The sequence below is a fragment of the Thalassophryne amazonica genome, chromosome 14 (assembly GCF_902500255.1).
Source record: "Thalassophryne amazonica chromosome 14, fThaAma1.1, whole genome shotgun sequence".
Taxonomy (NCBI): domain Eukaryota; kingdom Metazoa; phylum Chordata; class Actinopteri; order Batrachoidiformes; family Batrachoididae; genus Thalassophryne; species Thalassophryne amazonica.
In genome coordinates this window covers 48,606,254-48,618,753 of record NC_047116.1, presented here as the reverse complement: position 1 = coordinate 48,618,753, position 12,500 = coordinate 48,606,254, and the positions used below count along the sequence as shown (strand labels likewise).

General features: G+C 42.7%; 1 protein-coding gene across 1 annotated transcript in view; it reads right to left on the bottom strand.

The window, feature by feature from the left end:
- The window catches only part of calcrla (calcitonin receptor-like a), a 103,788-nt gene extending 101,424 nt beyond the window's left edge, over positions 1-2,364 (bottom strand). The window contains exon 1 of the mRNA XM_034186221.1: positions 2,253-2,364. The gene's annotated coding sequence lies outside the window, so the exon portion shown is untranslated. The remainder of the gene's footprint in view (positions 1-2,252) is intronic.
- Between the last annotated feature and the right edge of the window lie 10,136 nt (positions 2,365-12,500).

The following is a 12,500-nucleotide window of genomic DNA, read 5'->3' as shown; positions in this document are numbered from 1 at the left end:
AACTCTGCTTTTCAGCAAAACCACCAGAGTTCAAAGCTGCAGAAGAGACCTTCATCTGGTCCCGAGAATCCAGCAGAACATCACCTGCTTCTAAATAAAAGGCTCTTTAAACAGCAACTATTTTATTATTTTTTAAAAAGCTGTTCCATTTTATATTTTAACAATAAATGAACGGATCATTAAAAATGTCCACAAAATCAAAGTCATTCAAAGTCAATCACACTGCAGTCATTGTTAAATTATTTCCTGTTGCATTTATAATAAACATTTGTATTTATTTAGTGTCTGTTTTCTGGTTGAAATCAGATATAAATAATCTACCAGACTTAAAAAATGTACAAATTTCCACGTTATTTTGTCTAAAAATAAATGTCTGAGGTTCCTTATGTTAAACAAGAAATTAATCTGAAATAACAGGTGGTTTTAATTTACAGATGAAAGGTTTCTAAAGAACTATTTGATTTATTTAGCTATTTTAATTACAAGTGTTCTAAACTTTTTTAACAGTAATCAGAAATTCTGAGGTAACAACAACAAAAAAACATTTCAAAGGATTTTTCTTCAGTGGTTTCCACGGATCCATTTTGTAGAGATCAGTGGTTTCTGCCACCCGTCTTCCGTGTTTTGGCCAGACGTGTCGTTCCTATTGGACAACGCAAAGGTACGTCACAGCTCAGCAGGTTGGAAGTTGGATTGGATTGAACTTTGACTCCGTCAGCCTGCTGACAAGCGGCAATGCGCGCTCCCGTCAAATGCGCCGGTTTAGCTCGGCTTTTGACACGACGCATCTGACGCATCTAAAACGCAACGCGTCTCATTGAAAATAATGCTTTTTAGACCGATTTTTGACGCAGTTGACACATCTGACGCATTCAGTGTGATAGGCCCTTTAGATGAGCGGTAGATCTCTGAAATGACGCATGCGCAGATGCAAAAGGCGGACCGATTTTTAGGGGCGGACCGTTCGATATGTGATACATGCCCCACCTCCTAGAGAAGTATTTGGATGGCATACCTATTTTTGTGGATTTTAATCAAATACTATTGCAGAGCGGTGAGGCTGGTTTTGTCATGTTAATTCATGTTACAAGGGGAAGTTTCATTTCTCAACTTCAAAATGTTACTGTACTGTTTGTTCTCTGTTTCTAAGAAAAAAATAAAAATTAATAAATAAATTAAAAAAAATCCACCCTCCCTCATCACTTATTTCTGATATCAAGGAAGATGAAGTGTTTTTTTTTTGTTTTTGTTTTTTTTTTTTTAATGGAGCCTAACGTATGACACTTCTATATTTTAGATTAAAACATCAAAATGATCTTTGTCCTTTAAATCTCTTGGTTGTACTTCAGCCTGAAAATTTGTAAACCAATTAAAAATGGGTTAAAATGATCAATATCAAAAAAATGAAAAAAAATGGGCACACAAATTGGAGATCTTCTGTAAAGTTTAACATTATTATAATAATAACTATTATCATCATCCTTGTTTTGGCTCAGAGGTTTGCCTGATGTGAAATGACAAGAACTGTACAGAAGACTGCAGGAGAACTAGATCAAACAACAAAACTCTCATGTCAAGCTCATCTATGACTAACCATCACATTTGGGTTGGGGCTATGACCAACATCTTTCCCCATACTCCTCCTCATCATCACTGTCCATCCCACAAACTTCCACTTTTTCCAAATGTGCTGCTTACATAACCACACAGTTCCAGCAAACAGGCTGTGTGGAGCTTCTTATCATTAATTCTGATCTCTTCATACATTTTTAATCACTGCATCTTCTTCTTCTTTGTCTTTCGGCTGGAAAATTCAGCTCCAGCAGATCTTCCACCATAGACAAGCAAGCTGGACAGCAGGGTCAACTAAAAATTTGATTCAGCAGAAGTTCAATGTAATACTGATTAATTTTGCACCCTTTCAAAAACATTTTCAGCTCGGAATTAAATGCTGGACACTAAATAATAATGGAAAAAATCAAAACAATATAACAGCTGCATGTAATGACAAACTTGTGTGACTGGATGGAGCCTGCGGGCTATTTTTGCACCGGTGTGACAACACATCAAATGTTTTTTTGTTTTTTGTTTTTTTTTTTTCTAGGACAGGACATGACAGATCACCGGATGAGAGCCCGGTTTATCCAACATGCTGCAAAATAACCTCTGTGCATGAATTAAAACAACAACAACAAAAAAAACATTCAGTGTGACTGCAGCTCAGACACACGGATCAACACAGTGTCTCTTACCGGTAAATATAAATCCACCAAACACACCTCAGCGTGTCCGTGCGTGTGATCAAAGCTCCAGCGCACGGCACCAAACGCAGCCGATCCCTGGCGATCAATGATCGGCTGAAGCTGGAGCTCAGGCAGCCGCCGGGTTGACGTTGAAACACAGCCCACTGCTTCCGGTGACATCACACCTCTCAGCACCAAACCACGCCCACTCACAGACTGCAGTGCAGATAGAGAGGTTAAAGTGTGACGTTCTGCTCAGCGTGGGGGGAACTTCATTAAAAAAACAAAACAAAAAAAAAAACACATCACTCAATGCAAACCATCCAAGAGTTTATTTTTTAAAGGGGTCATACTGTACAGAAATCATTCTCACTGCAAAATGTTGGAGTTTCATTTCATTCAAACATCAGCAAATCAGAATCAAATGTATTGCCAAGTAAGTTCTCACATACAAGGAATATGATCTGGTGTCATTGGTGCATAAACAACAATAAAAAGAAAATGCTGCTGTAAGAAGTAATAGATGCATAAACAAAACTGAAAAGAAAAAGGGAAAAATACTTCTGTAAGAAGTAAAGGAGTCAAATAGACAAATAGGCAAAACTAAGTTTACTATCAAATAGATATAGTGGAATGGGGCTGTGCAGGCATGCAGATGAACAGTGCAGAGATGACCAGTACTTTGTGGGAGTGGGGGCAGGGTAAATGGGAATCTCTGGCATTGTTTATAAGTCTAGCTGCAGACAGAAAGAAGTTGTTTTTGTGTGTTGAGGTTTTCGTCCTGATGGATCTCATCCATCTGCCAGAGGGGAGGGTAACAAAGAGATTGTATCCTGGGTACAAGGGCTCGGCCGCTATCTTCCTTGCTCATCTCAGCGTCCTGGAGGTGTACAGGTCCTGTAGGGATGGCAGATTGCAGTCGATCACCTTCTCTGCTGTGTGGATGATACGCTGCAGTCTGCTCCTATCCTCAGCAGTGGCAGCAGCGTACCAGATGGTGATGGATCAGGAGATGATGGACTCGATGGCAGTGTAGAAATTCACCCTCACTGTTTTTGGCAGATTGAACTTCCTTAGCCACTGCAGAAAGTACATCTGATCATTTTTGTTGTTGTTGTTGGTGGTGGTGGTGCACATGTAGAAACAACACAAGCTCAAAAAAGCTCACTTTTGATTTGTATAACACGTGTGACAAAAGCTGTTTTGGTTTTTATGTCAGTGAGTGCACAGGCTGTAACTTGTGACCGACCTAAAATAAAAAAACGCAAAGGTACTCCTAATACATTGTCTCTCGAAAGGGTCTTCAAACTCCCTTAAAAAAAAAAAAAAAAAAGAAAGCCCGAGAGTGTCAGAAGAGGTGCAGACACTGTTCATGCATAAACTGACATCTGTTTGGAGTTTAGGATAAAATAGCAAGGTTTCTGCGCCACAGCAGTTTTAGCTTTGCTAAACCAGAGGACTGATCAGATTGGAAAAAACACTTCACAATGTACCAAATCACCACAAAGCTAAATAAAGAGCCAGCAGAGGTCCATGTGTACCCACTGATACACCCATGGATCTGGAGACAGAACTGGTGTTTTAATCATTTGGTCTAAAGGACAAAGAGGAAGCTAATGACTTCGACTAAGTATTGAGTCATTTTGTATTATATAACTCCTCAATAGATCCTTGTCATTTGTTTGGTGGTTTGTTTGTCACGGGATATTGATCATTCTTACCATTTGCCATTGTGCTCCATTTACCATGAAATTTTGGTTCCATGTGGCATGCAAATTTGGTTCCATATTATTTGTACCATTGCATGCTCTTGAAGCAGCAGGACCTTCGTGGCCGGGACGACGGTGGGGATCGAACCCACGCGGCTCGCACAAAAGACCATTCCTCTACCAGGTCAGCCAAAGGGGAACTCCCCGTTAGCCAAGCTAGTGGGAACGTCTTTTCAATTGGGACCCGGGAGTTTCATCCCGCTACACATCGCCCCACCATTTTTGACTTCGTCCTGAAGTCACAGGTGCATGTTAGCATACTCTGTGATCCACATCCTGTTCGTGACGCCAGATTGAAGCAGCAGGACCTTCGTGGCTGGGACGATGGTGGGGATCGAACCCACGCGGCTCGCACAAAAGACCGTTCCTCTACCAGGTCAGCCAAAGGGGAACTCCCCGTTAGCCAAACTAGCGGGAACGTCTTTTCAATTGGGACCCGGGACTTTCATCCACTACACTCTGACCACCGCCCGCGCACACCAGTGGCGACAGAGCTTAGCTTAAAAACCAGCATAGTGGGTGCTTAATGATGCTGCTCATTCTTCTAACACACACACACACACACACACACAAAAAAAAAAAAACAAATCCAGCATGCCGTAAGACGTTGGGAGGCATTTGTAGTATGCGTTGGGACATCTTTAGGTGAAGTGTCACTGTCGGATGGAGAGCTCGACACATTTCTGTCACAATTTTTTGCTGGACTGAGGAAAACAGACGGCAGTCTGTGCACAGCATCAGCTATGGACTACATCGTCAGGATTGCTTTTGAACAATCTGTCAAGTTACAATGTAAATGAAAAACAAAATAAAACCACAGGTGGCATGGGAGCAAAGAAGGACAGTGAGTAGAGGAGTTGTTGAAGATGCAGGTGCATGCATAAGAAAGATGAATGCCTAGCAATGGATAAAGAGTGCAATAAATTCCATAAAATTGGCCTTTTCAATAAAATATGTAAAACAAGACAAATTCATAAAATGACAGAGGAAATGGGGAGTTTGTTCCTTGGTTCAGTAAAGAAAACTTCACAAAGACTGGGATGTCAGTGGGTGAAGTTATCAGTGATACAGTGCCAGCATGTCGCACAACAATTTTGATATGCAAAACCGCAGTTAATTTCAAGGTCAATTCTGGTCCAGATACAACACTAACAAATGAATACAACAAAATAGTTCTGAGTAATAGTAGCAAAATAAACTTGCAGCAATCTGCTATGCAGGTCAGTTGGAGTGCATGAATTGAAGTGATTGTGTATGGGGACTTAGGGTTGCTAAAAGGGGATCCTGTAAAAATACTCCTCAAAGAAAATGCAAAACCCTACAATGTAGCAGCCCCTGAATGCATATGCATTCCCCTTCTGCCAAAGGTTGAAGAGGAACTAAAGCAAATGGAAGAGATTGGCATAATGGAGCATGTGACATCCCACAGAATGGGTGGCACCTATGGTGCCAGTGATTAAACCTTCAGGGAAAGTAAAGATCTATGTTGGCCTTGCTAAACTCAGTAAGTGTGTACAAGGAAAGAAGTTCATACCGCCCACTATTGACAGCGTTCTGCATAAGTTAAATGGGAGCAGGTCAACCCCCACCACCCCCTCTGCTCCCCCTACATCAAGGGAGCTGTGGTGGAGATCGTCTCCTCCATCAGGTATCTTGGAGTCCACCTCTCCAACACTCTCACCTGGCACACCAACACCATGGCTGTCATCAAGAAAGCCCACCAACGTCTCTATTTTTTGAGGAAATTGGGAAGGGCCGGACTGAACACCGAGGTCCTCAGGGCCTTCTATAGCTGTGCAGTGGAGAGTGTCCTGTCCTGTTGCCTCCCTGTGTGGTATGGTGGCTGCATGGTGGCGGAGAAGAAAGCGCTGCAGCGGTTGATGGTCTGCACAGTGGACAATCGGATGCAGCTTACCACCCATTGATGACATCTACATCTCCAGATGTAGAGACAAAGCCACTTGCATCTTCCGAGACTCCACCCACCCTGCGCACAGTCTGTTCACACCCCTTCCCTCTGGAAGGAGGCTGTGCAGCATCCGGGCAAAAACGTCCAGACTGAAAAACAGCTTCTACCCGAATGCTGTCAGACTGTTGAACAGTTCAACATCCACCACCAAACTGTGAACATTGCACTACATGCACATTGTCACCTTCTTAATACTCTAACGTTGCTGCTGCTGCTGACCCTGTGCACTGCATATATATTCTATGGCCACATATAGTGCATATTGTACTTTGCAAAAGTTTATATTGCAAAAGTTTATACAATAGGTTAGGTTAAAAAAAAATTGTCCCAGTTAACTACACCAAGACCTGGAGAAACCGCATTTCGTTCTGCCTGTAAGGGTCGAGTGACAATAAAAGTGAGTCTTAGTCTGAGTCTCAGTCTGATGTAGTCAAACATAAATATCCTTGGATGAGAAAACTGAGAACATTAATAGAGTAACTCCAACATGCAGATATTAGATTAAAAAAGAGTGCCATTTGGTATTACATCTGCACCAGAGATATTCCAGAGAAAGCTGCATGAACTCCTGCAGGACCACAAAAGCACAGTTGTCATCATGGATGACATCTTGGTGTTTGGAGCCACAATGGAAGCGCATAACTGTCATCTGGAAAAGGTAATGGCCACCAAAAACATTTGGGCTTAAGCTCAAAAAGCAAAAATGTTAATTCAGGCAGAGCTCTCTTCAATGTCTGGGCCAAGTTATCAGCAAGGACGGCATAGCTCCATGTCTACAGAGGGTGTCCGCCATTACTGTCCTTAAAGGCCCCTTCACACATAACATGAATGAAACCGAATGGCGCATGATGGAGCATATGAATACCACTCAAGAAAAATCAGAGCCGCGTTTGAACGCATCGTACAGCAGTCGGCGCAACCATTCGGCCACAGCACATGCACTCCACATTTGCGTCGTGCTCATGCTGGAAACCCAATGGAATGGTGTCAAGATAGTACTGCCACCTGACCGCGGTCGCAACATTCGTATGGTATGTCATACGTAGGTCGGAGCATTCAGACCGCGGGCAAGGGGCTGTACGAAATGGTCGGCCATATCGAACCCTGGCTGAATGTCGTGAATGAGCTAGCCTTCACACCAGCAGCCGAATGACGGCGAATGGCACCCTATTGGCCATTTGAACCACACTTGGCCTGAGTCGAGGTGCCACCTATGAACTTTCAACAGCAATCGCGGGGCACTTAGAAGATGAGTGCCCATTCGCGCGGCCAGCACGAATGTAGCACTCAGGAAAGTAGTGTTGAGATGCAGTCGAGGTGGCGAAAGCTCAAAGGGTGGTCAGTGTGTCGTGTCCGCCTCCCAAGCAATACAAATGGCGTGCAAGTGTGTCATGATCCCCTGCCTGCCCAAACCAGCATCCAACACTGTCGAGGTGCGGCTGAGGTGGCGAAAGCTTGAACAGCGGCCAGAGTGCAGCACGATCACTGTCCAGTGCAGTGTACACATCTGAACGGCTGTCATGTCCGTGATGTAACAGCTGACAGCTGTAGAAGATCCATCATGGCATATCCAGCATGTCCCACTGGAGGTGGAATCACCGAGCAGCAGTGTGCCACCCCACCACAACAGACATAAAAATAAAAACCCAGCTGCTCCAGTTGCGTGTTACAGCGCTGGGTGGCGTGGACACTAACCATGTAGCAGCCCATGCTGTGCATCCCACTGACATCCCACATGACTCTTCCCACCGTCAGCTCACAAAAACATCGTCCCATATGAATCCTGTATGGATCCCATATGGATCCCATATGAACTCAATATGATGCGGCATCCCACGGCCAGCACGGCATTCGACTGGACAGCCACGTCACGTGACATGTGATCGCTGATAATCACAGCCCTAGTGGCCACCAAAGCAATCAGATGATGCCAAAGCTGACAGATCACGGCCCAGGTGCGGCCACAGAGGCATCAGATGATGCCAGCACACACGAGCACCGGAGCTGTCAGATCACGGCCCAGACTCACCCACTGAGGCAATCAGATGATGTCAGTGGACACGGGTGTATTGAAGCCATCAGATGATCACAAGTGCGGTCACCAAGTCAATCATCATGTCACACCTGACTGCTGTATCATCGTAACTCAAAGCTGGAGAACACATATCATACTATGAAGAACATCACCTCTCAACACACCACCGCGATGCATGTGTCGGCAGGCTCTCATGACATGGTGAAAAATAAAAACAGCACACCAGCCTGCTGCGCCTCACTTGACATGCGATTGCAGTGTCCACATGGTCCATCCGTCATGTGACAGCTTGAGTGACAGACTGACAGCCCACACGTATACCAGTGTGAGCAGCTCATTTGCCCCACATCCTGGAGAGAGGAACGCCATGAGCCCATTCATGTGAGTGCTTTGCTGCTCTGGACAGGGGGCATGTCACTCAGATCATGACAGAGTAGGCAGGAGCCCGCAAGGCGATCATCATGTCGCACCTGACCGCTGTGTCATCACAACTCAGAGCTGGAGAACACATATCGTTCCATGTAGAACATACAGCTCTCTACAAGCCACCATGATGCACATGTATCAGCAGGCTCTCATGACATGGACAGAGCTTTTTTCCTCATCGTGCACCCACCCTGTGGACCGGTCTTCCTGTGACTGTGAGGCAGTCAGAGTCTGTGGACATTTTTAAGTCAAGACTTAAAACCCATTTTTATTCTCTTTATGAGGAATAGTTTTTATTTTTTTTATCTGTTATATTCTTTTACTTCTGTTTTTAATTATGTATTTGAATTATTCATTTTTAATTATTTATTTAATTTTTATATTGAATTGTTCTGTGTGAGGCGCCTTGAGGCGGCTTTTGTTGTGATTTGGTGCATTATAAGCTGATTATATATATATATATAAGATGACATGGAGAAAAATGAGAACACATATCACCTTTGGAACACGTTCAGCTGTGCCTCAGTGCAGTGAATGTATGTGAATGTATCCATCTGATCATGTGAATGACCAGCTGGTGAGGCAAATGTCACATCCACATGAAGTGGTGTCCTTCAGCGCACCGCCTGCCGATTGGCCAGAGACAGCTGGACACGCAGACCCTCCGTGTGGCTGGCTGTTCATGATGTTGTTGCATCATTTCATTCATGTCAGTTCATTAAGTCCTTGTTTACTTCCATGGGCATGGTTCATGAACAAAAAGGAACATAAGGGCAATATTATTTTTCTTGTTTTGGCTCAGAGGCTTGCCTGATGTGAAATGACAAGAATGATACAGAAGAGTGCAGGAGAATTAGATCAAACAACACAACTCTCATGTCAAGCTCATCTATGACTAACCATTAAATTTGGGTTGGGGCTATGACCAACATCTTTCCCCATACTCCTCCTCACCATCACTGTCCAACCCACAAACGTCCACTTTGTACAAATGTGCTGCTTACGTAACCAAACAGTTCCAGTAAACAGGCTTCCATCTGCTGTGGGGAGCTTCTTATCATTAATTCTGGTCTCTTCATACATTTTAATCAATGCATCATCATTCAGCGTGAGCAGATCTTCAACCGTGGACACGCAAACTGGACAGCAGGGTCAACTAAAAATTATGGCAGCACAGTGGCTTAGTAGTTAGTGCTGTTACCTCACAGCAAAAGGATCATGGGATTGATTCCCACCTGTGGCCTTTCTGTATGGAGTTTGCATGTTCTTCCTGTGTTTGCGTGGGTTTCCTCCAGGTGCTCCGGCTTCCTCCCGCATCCAAAGGCATGCAGGTTATGTGAATTGGAAACTTTATAATTGTAAAAGACATCTCGATCTCAATGGGACTAACCTGGTTAAAAAATAAAATAAAATAACAAACAGTAAAGAAACGCCAACAAAGACGGTGTTCACAACAACAAAGATGCCAACAAGGAAAATGAAGAGACAGAGAGGAAAACAAGAAACAACCAATCAGAGAACAGAGCATGTGGTCTGGATGATCAGTGATCCAAGAAAAATGCAGGACTTTACATATAAAGCAAGAAGCATCTGTGTGAGTGAGTATGTGGCTCACATCTCTCTATTTGTCAGATCGGCCTCAGCTTTCAGATATGGCTTGCGCATGGCATGATGATGTGCATCCTTTATTATGAATATATAATATAATATAATTAATAATAGAATATAATATAATTAATAATAGAATATAATATAATTATGAACATATAATTGATAATAAAACTCACTCATTCACTCATCTTCAACCACTTACTCCAATTTGGGGTCGCGTGGGGCTGGAACCTATCCCTGGAACCTAGATGGTGAGGTGGGGTACACCCTGGACAGGACGCCAGTCTGTCGCAGGGCCACATAGAGACAAACAAACACATTCACACCTCCTCAATCAGCTTACTGGACCACTTCACTGTATGATTAAGGGAATTTCTTTCCTTTAAAGACGTATGTCCAAATCATGCCGCCAAAGGAAAAGGGTAAAAACGATTCAGCAAAAGCACATAGTTATTATTGTTTGGTCAATATGAAACTGTGCTTGTTTTCTCAAACAGTACAGGCGCTGATGAGCCTTTTTACATACTGTTTCACAGTTAGCTCCTAATTTCAGCTTCAAGTCCATAATTGTCCCAAGGTATTTGTATGATTGCACATATTCTATGGTCTGGCCTTCAATTACAGTGGCCTTGTGTAAAGGAGTATTCACCTAACCTGCATGTCTTTGGATGTGAGAGGAAGCCGGAGCACCCGGAGAGAACCCACACAAACATGGGAAGAACATGCAAACTCCAAACAGAAAGGCCACTCGTGGGAATCGAACCCATGACTTTCTTGCTGTGAGGCAACAGTGCTAACCACTAATCCACCATGCTGCCCTGATAATAAAAATGATTTTTTTAGAACAATATTAAATACGATATTCAAATAATAATATGACATATCAATCAAAACATAGACCCGAATAACATAAAATGTGATTATTATCAACTCAATCCATTATTATGAAGTTTTTTGAGATTTATTTTCAAAACTTGTATTTTGAAGAAGTTTTTTGTGACCACCTCCAACACGAACACGCACACACACACACACACACACACACACACACACACACACACACACACACACACACACACACACACACACACACTAATAAATGTTTGCATTCTTGCGCTGTACTTCTTCAAGCTTCAACACTTCATTCTATAACTAATATTGTGTTTCATTTGCATTTCAAAAAACATGGAATTAGTTTGTGGTTATCTTTACAAAACACACTAAGTAACGTCACCTTACTCTATCGCAAAGTCCTACCAAGTTAGATAGTTAATGATAATAACCTTGAACAGTGTGAAATTAATCATCAAATGACAGCAACCAAATGCATTAACTAATATGTTTCTTTGTTCAACATCATTTTAATTTGATCTGCCAACACCAAGCTGAACCCCATTCTTTATTATTTTGGAGTATAAGTGAAATCCCCCCTCCCCCCCAAACCCATGAAAGTAAACAAAACAAACAAACAAACAAACAAAAAACAACTTCCCACAGGCACTGCACTAGTACTGAAAAGATGTGAATTTCATGACTGTATGTGTGTGTGTGTGTATTCACAGGGGAAAGCTATGAATCTCAGGGCGGTCTCCCATTGCCTATTTTTTATACACAATTTAATTTAATTTAACCAGGTTAGTCCCATTGAGATCGAGACCTGTTCTGCAAGGGAGACATGGACAATTATAAAGTTTCCAATTCACCTAACCTGTATGTCTTTAAATGTAGGAGGAAACTGGAGCCCCCGGAAGAAACCAACACAAACACGGGAAGACCTTGCAAATTCCACACAGAAAGGCCACAGGTGGGAATCAAACCCATGACCCTTTTGCTGTGAGACAACAGTGCAAACCATTAAGGCACTGTGCTGCAATTGTGCACAATTTTGCACCCCCCCCCCCCCCAAAAAAACAAAAGAAAAATAACACACTCACTCACCCCTCAAAAAATCTCATACCCAAATGAGACGTGAAAGCAGGTGTAAACAGTGTAGGCCACGGGATATGTAATGAATATATGCTTCATTTTGTCATTTTCGTGTAATCTAAAACTGGTATGACTGTAGGAAATGGGTTCCTGATCAGGAATATCAATGTCCCCACCATGGGGGTGCTCCTGTATTTGTGACGTGCGCACATCAAGTGTATTGCGGTTCATGTTTTCCACAGATCATCACATTGGTAATTAAAATGGATTGACAACATTATCCAAACTATTGTGAAGTACTATCTCTTTTCTTGCATCTTTAGGGCTGGGGTGAGGAAAGGGGGCAAATTTATTACCACGTATTTGATGACAAGTTATTATTAGCAGGTAATTTAACAATGCATCGTATTACATTTCAGAGGAGTGTGTATGTATATATATACACTCAACAAAAATGTAAACGCAACACTTTTGGTTTTGCTCCCATTTTGTATGAGATGAACTCAAAGATCTAAAACTTT